At 46.5% G+C, this 18,067-nt stretch overlaps 1 protein-coding gene across 1 annotated transcript in view; it reads right to left on the reverse strand.

Moving 5' to 3' along the window:
- LOC126035372 (insertion element IS476 uncharacterized 39.2 kDa protein-like) overlaps positions 1–18,067 on the reverse strand; it is a 279,856-nt gene that overhangs the window by 118,490 nt on the left and 143,299 nt on the right. The window lies entirely within an intron of this gene.

The following is an 18,067-nucleotide window of genomic DNA, read 5'->3' on the forward strand; positions in this document are numbered from 1 at the left end:
AGATGTTTTCTTTAGTTTGCGGCAGTATCCATGACTACGTCCATCCGAGGACTGTGAGGAAGATGGACCATCTGTACATTCTTGTACCGTCTTGCTCCGCGAACTCAGTCCAATAATCGGTAGGTGTCAGCTTTACATGGGCGTCCCCACGGGGGCAATAGTGGCCTCACCGTACACCAGCCCTATGCTCTTCGGAAAATCCCGGTATTTATACATTTGCAGAGGAACGGATTTCAGCACACGTGTCCAGCGGGTGCCAAAATCTGCCTCGGTTGCAACATGGGGATCCTATGACGCATGCGCTCGCTGGCCAGGCGTGCTGCACGAGTCATAGCCATCCTGTCTATTGGTTCATGGGCTTTGTGATGCAGTTGCAATGCACAGAGAATCTTGACCTGTTATGTTAGCCAAGGTGACATACATGTTAGTTTTTGGCTGAGGTGGTATTCATATTGCCGCACCGTCTAGGATGTTCCAGATGATGATGGTCGTATAAATCGAGCGGGAGTCCATCGTGGGCCTGTATCCCTAATTTCCAGCCGCTCCAACTCCTAAGTCCCCATCCCACAGCTAAATGCTCTAAGCTGAAATGACAGCTTTCTTAATTGCATTAAAGCTCTTGACAAACTGCAACGACGACAAATGGGACAAAGTTGACCACTAGCTATCGTTGTCTCCCTTATCCCCTGGGTTGTCTGTTGTGGTGTTCCTCCCATTCACTGTGGCAGAAGATTTCCACGGTTTTACCCAGCGAGCCGGTACCCACTTTGGTCCAGAATCTGTAATGACACACATATATCCTCTACCGGTTACTTGTACTTGTGCTGGGCCTGTCCACTGTCCCGTGTTCAAATCCTTATACATTACTTAAATTCCTGTTGTTTTTACTATTGATAAATCATTGCTCAAGGCACTGCAATGAATTACCATGGGAGGGTTATCGGTGTTGCCTGCCAACCGCAAAAAATTGAGTACATATAAAACTTTCCAAATTCTTTTTTGTGCGGAGAGTCCTATTTCCCCTGTTTTTTGTTTAGCTAACAATCCTTTAATTACCTGATGTACCCTTTCGATAATACTGTAAAAGGAAACTTCTCTTGATCTTCAGGATGTAATGGTATAGTAAAAAAAAACCAACAATCTTTCAGATCAATAATCAAAATGTTCCAATCTACTGGAATCATTACCGGGGAGGGCAATCCAGGTTGTAAGGCTCCCATATCATGCATTACTGCATTGACTGCATGTAGATCATGCAACAAACACCATTTCCCATTTTTCTTTGGGATGGTAAAAATTGGGGTATTCCATGGGCTAGTAGAGGGAACTATATGTCCTGCCTCTAGCTGCTCTTGTACTAACTCTTGAATGTTGGACAGCTTTTCTGCATTGAGTGGCCATTGATCAACCCATACCGGTGTTTCAGTTTTCCACCGTAGTTTTAGGATTGGCTGTCCTTCAATGGCCGCGATTAAAAACCCTGAGTTGTCAGCCTCGCACCCAGTTGACTCAAGATATCCCGCCCGATCAATGCGATGGGAACGTTCAAAACGTATGGTCATGTTTTCACCTCAGAGCCGTCAGAAAAACAGAAATTTAAATGCTCTTTGCTCACACTAGTGCATTGCATCCCACCAATTCCATAAATCCCTTCAGTGGTGTGTATTAGCTGGCATTCATTAGGCCATTTACTTCTGGGAATTACGGTAACATCTGCTCCCGTATCAATGATCATTTTTAAAAATGGATTCGTTTTTTGGTCCCATAATTCTCACTGTCTCCTCTGGTTTTGACTTTTGAGTATTTAAGGCCAATAGCACTGCAGGTGAACGAGAGGATCCAAAACCTGTATCTCCTCACAAAAGTTCGCCAGATTTTGGTACTCGGGATTCAAACGGCACTAACTGCGCTATGCGTGCACCTTTCGCAATATTCACGGGTGGCGTTATTGTTTGGACCATGATCATGATCACACTAGTGTAATCAGCATCAATTACTCCTGGTAAGACAAAAATCCCCTGTCGAGATGTTGACGATCGCCCCAACAATATCTCACATAACCCATGACCAAGAGGTCCTTTCATGTTTGATGGAATGCAATGCACCTTTGTGTCCAACAAAGTTACTTCTACTGCTGTTGCCACGTCCACTCCGGCACCTCCTGCTGTGGTGGAGGGGACGCTGTCCAGACACCCTGTATTTGTGTCATAGCACACGGGGATCTCGTGCTCAGGTGGGAGTTTCCCAAAACTCTGCCCCTGACATGATACTTCGATTTACATTCTTTAGCCATGTGGCCTCTTTTCCCACATCGATCACATGGTGTTTCACCAGAGACTTTACCATAAGCTTTACATTGAGCCTTAAAATGCCCTGGCTTTCCACAATTAAAACATTTCTTTTCTCCTGGCCTTTCCCCACTTTTTGTTCGTAGCAGAGGTTGCACTGCTGCGGCAAACGCAGAAGCAAAAAGAGCAGCTTTCCCTTGTTCACCCATACGGTCGCAAGCTTCTAACATCTCACTAGCAGTAACACCTCGAGGTAACGTGCACAATACTTGCTTTGTTTTCACATTTGCATTTTCAAACACCAACTGATCAAGCAACTTAACCTTCATGTTACTATCAAGATCTGCGTGAGATTCCAATGCAGTATGCAGTCTGTCTATAAACTGAGCAAACGGTTCAGATTCTCCCTGTCGAATATTAACATAGGAAGGAGAAACTTTTCCTTGCTCGGGTATGCTTTGGAAAGCTTTAAACGCCAATTCCTGTGATTGCATTAAAACTTGAATATCAAATTGAGCTTGCCAAGCAGCATTTGAAAATGGTCCAGAGCCCATCAGCATTTGAGCAATACATTGAAATAAGGGAACATTTTGTTGACGTCCCCTATTTTCTGCCTCTGCATCATCACAGAGTTCCTGCCACCTATGGAAAAAATATAACTGTTGTGACGGCGACAACAAGGTTTTAGCAAGCATTCGTGAGTCATATGGAGTTAAGGTTGACCCAGAAAATATATGAGACTAAAATGCCTGCGTAAAAGGAGATTTTAAACGATACTGAGCAATTGCACCCTGTTGAGGATTTCTTGGCTGGGCGAGGGCATGTGAGCAATCCAGCCGTTAGGTGGGAACGAAGCATAAGTTTACAAAGTGCTGGAGCAGACAAGGACGCTGTGCCCTTGTACGCTGGGAAAAAGGAAGATAAGAAGAGCCTGACAAGCAACTCCTGGATGCCGAAGAATGAGATAAGTAACTGCTGGACACCTGTCGTGGTTTCAGCTCAGCCGGTAACAAAGGACCACGCAGCCGCTCGCTCACTCCTCCGCCCCCCTCCGGTGGGATGGGGAGGAGACGGAGGAGAGAAAAGAAAAAGAAACTGGAACCTCGAGTGTTGAGATAAAGGCAGTTTACTAGGACAACACAAAGAAATTACAACAACAACAATGGTGCTAATGAAAAAGTATACAAAAAGAGTGATGCACAGTGCAACTGCTCACCACCCGGGACCCGACGCTCCGCCACTTCCCCCACCGAAAACAGAGACCACCCCCTGGCCCGCTCCCCATTTATATACTGAGCATGATGTCCCATGGTATGGAATAGCTCCTTGGCTAGTTCAAGTCAGCTGCCCCGGCTATGCCCCCACCTCCCAGGTTCCTGTAAAAATTAACTCTATCCCAGCTGAACCCAGGACATTATCCACCCCTTATTCTATACCATCTACATCATGCCCAGATCTTACATTTTTCTAATCAACCACTACTACTTTCCTGGTCTTATATATAAGTATATGGACTCCCCCCCGCCCCGACCTCGCACACACACACACATGGTGTTCCTTTAGCCTATGGGCTATCCTTCTAATGTGTCCATCGATTTTGGGGCTCTATCTGTTGTAACAGTTCTTCAGGATAAGAGAGAGATGGTGTGAGATGTTGGGTTGGATGCTGCCTCTGGAACTTGTGGCTAGTACATTTGGTGTAACCCACGCCCTTGGTCTGCAGGTCGAAGATGTTGATCTTGAGGAAATTGGTGGGTGCCAGTTCAAGTTCTATCGCTGTTGTACTTGGCTCAGTTTCAAAAGTCCATCCTGTAGTCATTTGGATAATTCTCACAATAATACCCTTGATATGGCATATAGACACTATAGATACAATGACATGCATTGGCAGGTTATTTAGCAGTTAAATATCATACAGCCCAATTCACTGGCTATTCTCTCCCAAAATCAAATCTCCCTGAGGTACACATCGAACCTCCCCATCCTTCTGCATCACCCACCAGGTGTACCCAGGTCCTTGAGCAAAAACAACCCCTTGAATGGGTTTGCCTCTGCTTGAGGGAGGACTAACCCAGACTGTCTTTCCTAACATACTCCTCATGCGCACTACAGGGACTTTATCCCCTTCTACAGTATGTGGAACTCTTGGTTGGGCAGGGCCAGCCCGATTGGCGGATCCTCTAGTATTAACTAACCAGGTGGCTTTTGTTAAATGTGTATCCCAATGTTTGAAGGTTCCACCTCCCATTGCTCTCAATGTAGTCTTTAACAGTCCATTGTATCGCTCAATTTACCCAGAGGCTGGTGCATGATAGGGGATATGATACACCCACTCAATGCCATGTTCTTTGGCCCAGGTGTCTACAAGGTTGTTTCAGAAGTGAGTCCCGTTGTCCGACTCGATTCTTTCTGGGGTGCCGTGTTGCCATAAAACTTTCTCTTCAAGGCCCAGGATAGTGTTCTGGGCAGTGGCATGGGACACAGGGTATGTTTCCAGCCTTCCAGTGGTTGCTTCCACCATTGTAAGCACATGGCACTTGCCTTGTCATGTTCGTGGGAGTGTGATATAGTCAATCTGACAGGATTCCCCATATTTATATTTCAACCACCGCCCTCCATGCGACAGGGGTTTTTGCCGCTTGGCTTGCTTAATTGCAGCACATGTTTCACATTCATGGATGACCTGTGCGATAGTGTCCATGGTCAAGTCCACCCTTCGATCTCGAGCCCATCTATATGTTGCATCTCTTCCCTGATGGCCTCAGGTATCATGGGCCCACTGAGCCATAAATAGCTCACCCCTACGTTGCCAGTCCAGGTCCACCTGAGACACTTCAATCTTGGCGGCTTGATCTGCCTGCTGGTTGTTTTGATGTTCTTCAGTGGCTCGACTCTTGGGTACATGAGCGTCTACGTGACGTACTTTTACCACTAGCTTCTCTATCTGAACAGCGATATCTTGCCACAGTGCGGCAGCCCAAATGGGTTTACCTCTGCGCTGCCAATTGCCCTTCTTCCATTGCTGTAGCCACCCCCATAGGGCATTTGCCACCATCCATGAGTCAGTATAGAGATAGAGCACTGGCCACTTCTCTCTTTCAGCAATGTCTAACGCTAGCTGGATGGCTTTCACCTCTGCAAACTGACTCGATTCACCTTCTCCTTCAGCAGTTTCTGCAACTTGTCGTGTAGGACTCCATACAGCAGCCTTCCACCTTCGATGTTTTCCCACAATGCGACAGGACCCATCAGTGAACAGGGCATATTGCCTCTCATTTTCTGGCAGTTTATTATACAGCGGGGCCTCTTCAGCCCATGTCACCTCCTCCTCTGGCAACATTCCAAAATCTTTGCCTTCTGGCCAGTCCGTGATCACTTCTAACATTCCTGGGCGACTGGGGTTTCCTATGCGAGCCCGCTGTGTGATCAGTGCAATCCACTTACTCCACGTGGCGTCAGTCGCGTGATGCGTAGAGGAAACTTTCCCTTTGAACATCCAGCCCAGCACTGGCAGTCGGGGTGCTAAGAAGAGCTGTGTTTCAGTACCAACCACTTCTGAGGTGGCTCGAACTCCTTCATATGCTGCCAAGATCTCTTTTTCAGTTGGAGTATAGTGAGCCTCGGATCCTCGATATCCTCGACTCCAAAACCTCAGAGGTCGGCCTCAGGTCTCCCCAGGTGCTTTCTGCCAAAGGCTCCAGGAAGGGCCATTCTCCCCAGCTGCAGTGTAGAGCATATTTTTAATATCTTGTCCTGTCCGGACTGGCCCAAGAGCTACTGCGTGAACAATCTCCTGCTTAATCTGTTCAAAGGCTTGTCGTTGCTCAGGCCTCCATTTAAAATCGTTCCTCTTCCGAGTAACTTGGTAGAGAGGACTTACAAGTTGACTGTAATTTGGAATATGCATTCTCCAAAAGCCCACAACACCTAAGAAAGCCTGTGTTTCATTTTTATTAGTCGGTGAGGACATAGCTGTTATTTTGTTGATGACGTCCACAGGGATCTGACGACGCCCATCTTGCCATTTTACTCCTAAGAACTGGATTACCTGCGCAGGTCCCTTGACCTTACTTTCTTTTATGGCAAAACCAGCCTTCAAAAGGATTTGGATTATTTTCTTCCCTTTCTCAAAAACTTCTTCTGCCGTGTTGCCCCATACAATGATGTCATCAATATATTGCAGGTGTTCCGGAGCTTCACCTTTTTCCAGTACAGCCTGGATCAGTCCATGGCAAATGGTGGGGCTGTGTTTCCACCCCTGGGGCAGTCGATTCCAGGTGTACTGGACGCCCCTCCAAGTGAAAGCAAACTGAGGCCTGCACTCCGCTGCCAAAGGAATGGAGAAAAATGCATTAGCAATATCAATTGTGGCATACCACTTAGCTGCCTTTGATTCCAGTTCATATTGAAGCTCTAACATATGTGGCACAGCAGCGCTCAGCGGTGGCGTGACTTCATTCAGCCCACGATAATCTACTGTTAGTCTCCATTCCCCATCAGATTTCCGCATGGGCCATATGGGACTATTAAAGGGTGAGTGAGTCTTGTTGATCACTCCTTGGCTCTCCAATTGGCAAATCAGCTTATGGATGGGGATCAGGGAGTCTCAGTTGGTGCGATATTGTCGCCAGTGCACCGTCGTGTTAGCAATTGGCACCTGTTGTTCTTCAACCTTCAGCAACCCCACAACCGAAGGGTCTTGGGAGAGACCCGGCAGGGTAGACAGCTGTTCAACCTCCATCTCTAATGCAGCTATACCAAAGGCCCAACGGTACCCTTTTGGGTCCTTGAAATACCCCCTCCTGAGATAATCTATACCAAGGATGCACGGGGCCTCTGGGCCAGTCGCAATGGGGTGTTTATGCCACTCATTCCCGGTTAGACTCATTTCAGCTTCCAATACGGTTAGCTCTTGGGATGCCCCTGTCACACCAGAGATACAGATGGGTTCTGCCCCTTTAGAACTTGATGGCATTAGGGTACATTGTGCACCAGTGTCCACTAGAGCCTTCTATTCCTGTGGGTCTGATGTGCCAGGCCATCGAATCCACACTGTCCAGTAGACTCGGTTGTCCCTCTCCTCCACCTGGCTGGAGGCAGGGCCCCTCTAATCCTGGTTAGAATATCCGTTACTCACTTTCTGCACACGTGAATCAGAAGTCCCTTCAAGGGGATCAGAAATGAAATCAGCCCATCTACTGCGTCTGGGGGACTGCTCACAGGAAACTGGAGCAGCAGTTTTCCAAGAAGAATCCTCTTTTCTGGTTGCTTTTTCTCGCAACTCCTGTACCTGTGCATCCAAGACTGAGGTACGTTTTCCATCCCACTTCCTCATGTCCTCTCCATGGTCACGAAGGTAAAACCACAGGTTAGCCCGTCGTGTGTACTTTCTTTCTCCTCTCTCTTGGGTAGAGGAACGCTTACTCCCAATAACTGCGATGCGGGCCTGTGCAGGTGAGGAGGAGGACAGATCTACTTTGAATTGCTGGAACTCTCGGGACAACTCCTCTACAGCTGAGACACAGGCCCGTAGGGAGGAAGAGAGACTCCCTTCGTATTGCCGGAGTTGGACAGCCAATTCATCCACCGTTTCTCCATAGCCTTCTCTCCAGGACATCACTGCCAACGAGTTGGCATAGGTTGGTGGTGCACTTCGTAGAAACTTCCGCCACATGGGTTGTGTGCATTGCACTTCATCTGGATCTGTGGGTGACTGCGCATTTTCTGGATCATTATAAATCACCTCCAGCACGGCTAGTTCTCTCAGGTACTGGATACCTCTCTCCATGGTGGTCCACTTGCCTTGGTGACATGTAACTTCATCCCTGAAGGGGTATCTTTCCTTTACACCTAACAGAAGTCGCCTGCAGAGGCTGAGGACTTGTGTTTTTCTCCCAATCGCCTTGTCGATGCCCCCTTCCCTAGACAGAGATCCCAACTGCTTGGCTTCCTTACCCTCTAATTCCACACTACTAGCCCCACTATCCCAGCATCGGAGCAGCCAGGTAACAATGTGCTCACCTGGGTGGCGGCTAAAATCTTTTCGCATGTCACGCAACTCACTCATGGATAGGGATTGGGTAATTATTTCAGGTCTTCCTCCTGTTCTCGCGATGAACCTGGTTCATCTTCATCTCTCACTAAGCGAACTGATTTCTTTGTGTGTTTCTTTTTCTGTACAGGGGTGACTGATACTGGCACAGGTTGGTTCTCTGGTTTAGCTGCAGTGTCTGTCACCGGGGTAGGGGTAGTCACAGTACCTGTTGTTGTGGTAGGGGCAGCCACGGTGTCTGTTGTCGGGGTAGGGGCAGCCACGGTGCATGTTGTCCTGTTTTCCATCCTTTCCCCCTTTTCCCCCCGAGAGTGCTGCCTAGTATCAAGCAGTGCTTGGTATATACTGGCCAGGGCCCAGCACAGTGCAGCGAGTTGTACGTCTTTGGAATAGCCACAGCATTTGTCTTTCAAATATTCTATCACTTCATGAGGGTTCTGTAGTTGTTTGGGAGTGAACTTCCAAGCCACTGGAGGTGAGAAGTTCTCTAGATACCTGCCCATATCCTCCCACATGCCGTGCCACTCATGAATATCCAGCTTTGGGGCAGATCTCTGGGTGGTCCTCTTAAAGAGACTTTTTGTAGCCCTAAACAAGACCTGAAAAATATTCAGGAGGCATAGCACTAACAGCACACTGGCTTGCGCATCCCAAGGATATTCAAAATTCTCAAAAGCTGTTGTAATTAGTCGGAAGGAGGAAAGGGAGGCAAACGGACGGGGGGAAGTATCCCCCCCTAACTTCCCCATGGATTGGGTGTAATTACCAATAAAATCCGACAGAAGGTGCCCAAAGTATGGAAATGATATCACTGCCTCATACAGATACCAGCTTAACCTCATGACCAGTGATGTAATCATTTCATAAGTTGACATTGCCCAGTACAGCAAAATGATAATCCCAATCACTCTCCCAGAGATGAGATATGCAACTACAGGCAATACATAGAGCATATAAGAGCTTACAAAACGCCACCATGTAAACAAATGAAACAACATTGTGACTAACATCTATTTATCCAAGAAATGCGTGTGACAAATTTGTTTCAACACGCTCTGGCCAGATCTGTCGTTATCTCAACCCTTTCGTGCCCCGCGTTGGGCGCCAAAAAGGACTGTCGTGGTTTCAGCCCGGCCGGTAACAAAGGACCACGCAGCCGCTCGCTCACTCCTCCGCCCCCCTTCGGTGGGATGGGGAGGAGACGGAGGAGAGAAAAGAAAAAGAAACTGGAACCTCGAGGGTTGAGATAAAGGCAGTTTACTGGGACAACACAAAGAAATTACAACAACAACAATGGTGCTAATGAAAAAGTATACAAAATAGTGATGCACAGTGCAACTGCTCACCACCCGGGACCCGACGCTCCGCCACTTCCCCCACCAAAAACAGAGACCACCCCCCGGCCTGCTCCCCATTTATATACTGAGCATGATGTCACATGGTATAGAATAGCTCCTTGGTTAGTTCAGGTCAGCTGCCCCGGCTATGCCCCCACCTCCCAGGTTCCTGTAAAAATTAACTCTATCCCAGCTGAACCCAGGACAACACCTTGTGAAGAAGCTTGCACAGCCAATAGAGGATAAGATAGTGTCGCGTGAACCAGGGTATTGTACCAATTAGAGTATTGTATAAGGCGCGTGCACAAGCACATAAGGTATATAACTGTGCTAAAAGTTGTAGTAAATGGACTTCACTTGATCAGATTGGTCTGTGTATGATTTCCCCTGTGGATCCTCCGCAACATTTAGTGCCTGAACAGGGACCCTCACATCAGCACTTTATTGTCTCTATGGGAATTTCTGGTGCAGCTGAACCGATGAGGGAGCGGAGGAGCTGGCCGAGAGTGTTCCTGCTGCCCCGGCAGGATGGCACGAGCTTCAGCTAAGCTGGGAAGCACGACATGAGCTTCAGCTGAGCTGGGACGCGCGTACGTTTGAATCTCGCCCTGAGCTGGGAAAACGAGGAGACGCGCGAAAGCTTGAATCTCGCCCTGATCAGGTGAGCGGTCGGAGAAGGAGATGGGGTTGGACAAAAGGCAGGAAGCAGTCCTAAAGCTCCTTCATCATTTTCTCTCTGAGAGAGGACTGAAATTCGATAATTCTGTTTTATGGGCCTGGAAGAGAGAACTTATTCCGAGTATAAACGTCGCATTTGAAGAAGCGACCTGGAATAATATAGGCAAGGCACTGTGGGACGCTGCTAACTGAGAGGAGGGTAAGGTAAAGGAGATGAAAAAATACGCAGCGCTCGGGAAAGTAATTCGAGACATGCTGGAGGCAATGAGGGCAGACCAGGAGGTAGCCGCCGCTGCCCACGCGGCCGTGACCCCCTCTGCTGCCTCCACGGCTGCCGCGTCAGCCTACCCCGCTGGAGTTGGGGGGACATTCTCTACACAACTATCTCCACCCTCCCGACATCCATTTCTGTTAACGCTGAGACGCCTGCACATACGCAGCCTTTGCCTATACCCAGCCAGGCCGCTGGCGCCGAAAAAATTCCCCCGTCTGTTACTCCACAAGAAACAGAGGAATTGGGGTGGCCGATTGTCGCCCGACAGATCCGAACCCGACAGATTCGGGGGTGACTAATGCGGATAAAGAGGTTGCGGGGGTGAGGGAACCATCTCCATCGGGTAGCGCGATGGAAGAGCTGAGGGAGGTGGTGAACCAATTACAAAAAATGACAGTACGGTCGGAAGAGCTCCTAAGGGAGGTGGTGCACCAATTACAAAAAATGGCAGTACGGTCGGGAGAGCCAGAAGTGAGGGAGAAACGTTCACCCTCCCGAAAGGATGAACCGAGAAAGCAAGAGAATGAAGATTCCGGCCGTATACCAGTCCCGCTCCCTTCCCCCCCCTTCTCACCACCCTCTCCGGCACCTCCCTCGGCCCCTCCCCTCCCGCCCCCTCCACCGCCCCCTCCCGCCCCCTTCTCCCCGCCCCCTTCCTCGGCCCCTCTCCTCCCGCCCCCTCCCTCCTCCCCTCCCTCTCCGCCCCCCCCTCCGCCCCCTTGCAGCGGCGCGTGTCAGCCGGCCATGGAGTGGCCGCCGCCAGCCGCGGCCGTGGCCGGCCCCCGGGCAGAACCGTCCGCGCCCCCGCCCCCGCCCGTTAATCCATCCCGCCTCTCGGAACCAGAGACGGTGAAACCAACTGCGCCCGCGATAGACGCGGAGCCGCTTGTAATAGCCGCTGCAGAAGAAAGACATTGGAGGGGAGTAATAAAAGAGGCCATTATAGAAGGGACTATACTCCAAGCATTCCCAGTTATTGCACCCAATGGACAGAAAAAATGGGAGGCGTTTGACTGGAAGGTCATTGAGAAATTAAAGAATGCTGTGAGTCAGTACGGAATCAAATCTGCATTAGCTCAACAAATACTGCGATTCATTTTTTCTGCTGATACCTCAAGATATTAAACAGCTAGCACAGTTGGTTTTGGAGCCCTCCCAAATGTTAGAGTTTTTCCGGCAGTGGGAGATGTTCTGTGATCAGGAACAAGCAACATCACGACAACAAACAGATCCCCTATGGGGAGTAACCACGCAGATGCTGATGGGTACTGGACCCTTCGCATCAGGGAACGCTCAGTTACAATGTATCACTGAGGTTCATCATCTATCACAGATCTTGGTGTATCAAGCTTTTCTTACCATACCAGACAATATGCGCAGCCATGCTTTTACCCAGGTGAAACAGGAGTATAACAAACCTTTTGCACAGTTAATTAATAGACTGCATAGGGCAATCTATGACCACCCTGACATGAACGAGGGCATGAAAGAAAACACGTTCAAACTACTCGCTTTTGAAAATGCTACTGAAAAGACACGCAAAGCATTGTGTAATTTGCCGAAAAATGCAGACGTCGTTGATATGATAGAATACATGGGTCGATCAGTGCACTCACAGAAAGCAGCCTATGTTGCTGCAGCTCTACAAGGAGCTACAAAGAAGCACAAGGCCAGTAAGACACCCTTGGTCAAGTGTTCTAACTGTGGCAAACGTGGTCACATTAGGAGCAAATGTACAGTTACTGCTAACAGTAAGTGCTGCAACAAGTGTAATAAAGATAACTATACCACCAAGAATACAGGAAGAAGGGAAAATTCACACCGACCGCGAAGGCCCCTCGCGCGACAACACAAATGCAAGGGGCTTGGGCTGCCAGCCCTCAGGCAGCCTCGCAACCACCAGATCCACCACTGCAGGAAGCTCCGGAGTGGATGTGGAAACCGCAGTACACATCCAACATAAAGGGACTATTGGGGTTTGGGCTTAGTGCATTTTTAATGGGGCGATCTTCAACAGCTCTAGAAGGAATTCTGGTAGTCCCAGGCCTTATTGATGCAGATTATTGTGGGACTGTGAAAAATTATGATTCATGTTTTAATCCCTCCTGTTTCTATTCCTAAAGGTACCAGAATAGCACAATTAGTTCCATTCAGGTCGTGTGTTCCGAACCCAGGTGAAGTACAACGTGAAGATGGTGGATTCGGCTCTACGGGGAAACCGCAGGTATACCTTGCCATGGACATAACAAAAGGTAAACCAGAAAAGGTAGTGCAATTGAAAGGTCCATGGTGGAGCAGATATCCATCCTGCAGCCTGTGGAGGACCTCATGCCGGAGCAGGTGGATGTGCCCTGAAGGAAGCTGAGAGCCCATGCTGGAGCAGGCTCCTGGCAGGACCTGTGAACCCATGGAGAGAGGAGCCCATGCTGGAGCAGGTTTGCTGGCAGGATGTGTGACCCCACGGAGGACCCATGCTGGAGCAGTTCTTGAAGAATTGCAGTCCGTGGCAAGGGCCCACATTGGAGAAGTTCATGAAGAACTGTCTCCTGTGGGAGGGACCCCACGCTGGAGCAGGGGAAGAGTGTGAGGAGGAAGGAGTGGCAGAGACAACATGTGATGAAGTGACCACAACCCCCATTCCCTGTCCCCCTGTGCCGCTTGGGGGGAGGAGGTAGAGAATTCAGAAGCAAAGTTGAGCTTGGGAAGAAGGGAGGGGTGGGGGGAAGGTGTTTTAAGATTTGGTTTTATTTCTTCTTATCCTGCTCTGATTTGATTGGTAATAAATTAAACTAATTTTCTCCAAGTTGAGTCTGGTTTGCCTGTGATGGTAATTGCTGAGTGATCTCCCTGTCCTTATCTCAACCCATGAGCCTTTCTTCATAGTTTCTCTCCCCCTGTCCAGATGAGGCGGGGGGTGGGGTGGGGGTGGGGGGTCTGTGTGATAGAAAAGCTTGGTGGGCACCTGGTGTCCAGCCAAGGTCAACCCACCACACTATGGTTCAGAGTTGCAGAAATTTATATGATAGAAAACTAAGGAAAACAGAAAATGTGAGGTACAACAGAAAAATTCTAGATTATGTCCCTGGCATTTTGTGGTTCTGATGGAATTAATTAGAAATAGGGGGTTGAAATGCTTCATTCTCTGAAGGAATATTTGGATTTACTCATTTCCAGATACCAGTTAAAATCTTGGATGTCAGCCATTTATACTATCATCTAAAATACAATTTAAAAAGGGATGGCAGAAAGAAATGTCAGGGGGTTGTTCAGACTACTGAACAGTGGGCTAAACCCTCATGTTTAAATATATTGGTGTTTATCGAAATGCGTAGCTTTCCCAGCACCCAAACTGGAGCTTACCATTGAACTGCAAGTGGACAGATGTATAGACATACATTTTTAAATGCAAATTCTATGCCTCATTAAATTTTGAAAATTAATCTAAAATATTTATACCAACTTGTTACTTTAGTTATGGAGGCACTATTTCTTAATGATTATTATTTAATAACTGAAGAGTTTATAATATTTCAGAAGTTCACATAATCCTGCATGTGTTCATCTGACTATCCACACTGTCTGAAGTTTCTCAGCAAGTATTTATGCACTCTACATCTTTGTACAACTGCCATCTGATCGTCTCAAAGACATGGCCTACCCATGCTTATTTCACAGCTTCATCAGCTCATCCCAAGTCATGTAGGAGACACAATACTTGCTGTTACCAACAGACACAATAACATTTTGGAATGATAGCTGGGATTAAAAAATAAACACAAATAAAAATATGAATCAGTTTCCAAACTGTTTTGCTTGTATTTTGGGAGCATAACACAGAAATAATAGGCTCTATTCATAAATAGGAATGCATTTTAGTTCTAAGCTCCCATATACTTGGGGTTTTCTCCTTTTTCTTCTCTTCCCCATAACTTTTCTCTCCTAGTGTTGTTAGTTTCCCAGAACTCTTTCCATTTTGTCTGACAAGTGTTTTCACAAACACTTCATCCACCATTTCATTAACAACACTTTTTATTAGAAAATAAAGCTTAAAACAGGGTTGCTGCACAACATGGTGTCGTGGGGGGAATTTAAAAATGAGAGAGGGGTTTGGATTGCTTAAAGAATCACCTCCAATTGTATTAGCAGTAGAAAAATGATTTAATAGAAATTTGTATAAAAGTGCGACTTCACAGAATTCGTTGGCAAGGTTCACTCTATTACTTAGTACATGGATGAAATGCACACAGGAAAATTAAATTAGAATCAGACTAAACTTATGTATATAGGGACTGAAAATGTAATAGGGTAAAAGGGAATGTGGGAAAGGGTAAGGGAGACCCTCCCGTTGAGTCACGAGGTTCAGAGAAGACCCCCCCTACTTTCTAAACTCCTGTTGGAGTCTAGGTGCGGCTGGATCAACTCCTAGTCCCAGACTTGGGCAATAGTTTATATCTAAAGGGATTATGAGTATAATAGCAGCCTAAAATTCATTCACAGTTGAATGAAAATCACGACAGTAATTTAAGTATAAATTTGAAAGTATTAACTTATAATATTGTCGCAGTAGAGACGGACACGACAAGCATTAGATTGTGCAAAATGGCTACTTTATTGTTCTAACAAACCTTTTTATTACCTTCTTCAGAGTATGTGTTCATATATGATTGGTTTGGTTAGTAACTAACAGTTCATGATTGGTGAGTCGTCAAGACGGTTCCTCTTATCATTGTTTACATAGCTCTTCTCGAGACTTTCCAGACTCTCAAGGATACACTACAAGCTGCTTAAGGTCACACTGCTCACGCATCGTCAGGCATTCTGCAGACCCGCTGCATTCCCTGACATAATATATCTTATAATATACTTGCGATAACATACTTAATAACTTATAATATACTTGCTATAACTTAATATCTTATAATATACTTGCTATAACTTACTATAGACTATTCAGGTTAGTATACACACGTGCATAAAGACACTAACCGATATACATATAATAGTATAAAAGAGAATAAAAGAGACTAAGAGAGAGAAAAAGAGGTATACCTGCTAAAAATTCTCCTCGAGGTCAGTGAAAATATTCACATTGAATGCTTCAGCATTTGTCTCAATGGGCAAAGGGTCGAGCCTCAAGGAGCGAAGAGAATCAGCCCAGGTCATGTGAACTTTCAGTGGCAGACCTCTCTGATTTTCGCAAACCGGAAAGTTTGCAAGCTCTGAGAGGCATCCCACTCAGAGGGAGATGCTGGTCGCAGCCCGCTGCAGTAAAGGAGAGCTCAAAGGGCCTCACTTAGTACTGCTCTTTATAGGTTCAGAAGATGATTGACTTTAGTCATTAACAAATTGCTAGAATCCCAGCTGCGCTGGAAAATTCTGAGACTGTTGGAGAATAACTCAAAACATAGATACGGAATGCTCCAAGATTGTCAGGGGAGGATTGTAATGTCTCAAGGTTGTTATGAGAACAGGCTGCAGGTTGTTATGAGAACTGGCTATCTCTACTCCCATCCCCCTGCCTCCGCCGGGCATCAGGAGTCCTTGAGACACACAGCATATCTCCCTGTCTTAGCTGTGTAAGAGTTCCTGGCACAGTCAAGGGTCATTTAACTGCGCGACTCTACACTTATGCTAAGGCCTAGTGAGCCTTCCTGAGTTTGTAAATCAGCCTGGAGAGGGGGAAAGAAATGCACCACCACACATGGAGATACTTGAACTAGCTCTGAATGAGTTGAAAACAGCATTAGAACATGAATAGAGCTTTCTACCTAAGCATATTGCCTTCTGTACATGGCACTGCACTGTGACATGATGTACCTGAACATTTGAGTTAGTTTTAGATTCAGGCATTTTAGTTAACTGTATGAGGAAATCCTAATTTTCTGCCAAAGATTTACCCTGGAGGTATCAAATACTAAGTAAACAAAGCTACAGAAAGTTTTGTACAATGTCAAGAAGAGATGCTGGGCAGAAGTAATTCTTGCCTATGAAAAGTCAATGAAGCTTTGTTGCAGGACTAATAAAGTCAATTCCAGCATTCATGCTATGAGGAGCTGAACTGACCAGAAGTCATTAACCTGGTCTGTAGAACAGCTGACTCCTGACAAGTCCCTGTAGAAGTACTTGAACAGATGATAGAAAGCTTGGAAGGACCACAATTTATTAAGAGTTCCTGAACCCCCCCCCCCCCCTAATTTTGCATGTAATATATAGCAGTACAAACACATGGCCGGAGAACAAAATGCAAAATTATCAAGGAAATTAAGGTAACAGGAGGAAAACTTGGAAAATAAGACAATATAAAATGTGAACAACCCCTTTTCAAAGTGGCTTGACAGAATCTCTTAAAATGGCCTGGGTAGTTAGTATTATTGAAGGATATTATTAACGCAGGCTGTATATGCAAGTCCATGCATGCTCCAAAAAATAAGTTAAAATTGCCAGCTATAGAACATAACAGATTTTGTTCTTCCTGTTTGAAAGCATGGCTATCATCAGAGCAATATTTCAGATGTTTATGAGGCCAAGCCTGAAGTCTTTTCTGTAGGAAACAAACATACATGAAAATAAAAATCTTTTAATAACTTGAAGGCAGCAAAGCTCACGAAGCCAATGGAAAAACAGAAACAATCCTTCCCCTAGGAGTTATATAGGTATAAAACTGCATTTTAAAAGATTAACTCTAATGAGCCTTTCAGTTTATGAGTGTTGAGCTGGGCACGCCTTGAAGACGACTAACCTTCAAAGAGCACTAAAGCACACATTTAGAAAAGTTCAGGAAGACTCAAGTTTGCCATTTGTTGCAATACGCACTGTTCCTCCCCTCCACCAGATACCCAGGAACTTCTGAGGATGGGAGTTCTACCTTTTCTGCCAGAATCTGGACTTCTAAACTCTCCAGATGAGTGATTATTTTTGTTTGGGTCTGTCTCACTACATCAGTATTAGGGCCGCCAATCAATATATCATCAATATATTGATATACCTTAACTCCTTTCTCAGGGGTAACACAGGCAAGCTCCTGCGCCAGTGTGTAGTGGGCAATGGTTGGTGAATGATGGTACCCCTGAGGGAGGCTTGTAAAAGTATACTGCATACCTTCCCAGGTAAAAGCAAAATTATCTCTGCTTCCTGCAAGGGAACCATAAAAACCATGTCTTTTACATCAGTAGTTGCTAAAATCTGGTGGGCTTGTTCCTGTATAGTTGCAATCAGTTTGGCCATGTTAGGCACCGAAGCTGTTAAGGGACCTGTATTGGCATTCAGGTGCTGATAATCAATTGTTAATCACCACTTGTTTGGTTTGCGGACTGGCCAGACCGGGGAATTATAAAGTGAATGAGTTGGGATAATTATCCCTTGTTCCCACAACTCAATTATTACAGGGGTGATTCCCTCCCTTGCCCCTAGCAGTAAGGAATAGGGTTTCAGGTTAACT

Source organism: Accipiter gentilis, chromosome W, assembly GCF_929443795.1.
Source record: "Accipiter gentilis chromosome W, bAccGen1.1, whole genome shotgun sequence".
Taxonomy (NCBI): domain Eukaryota; kingdom Metazoa; phylum Chordata; class Aves; order Accipitriformes; family Accipitridae; genus Astur; species Astur gentilis.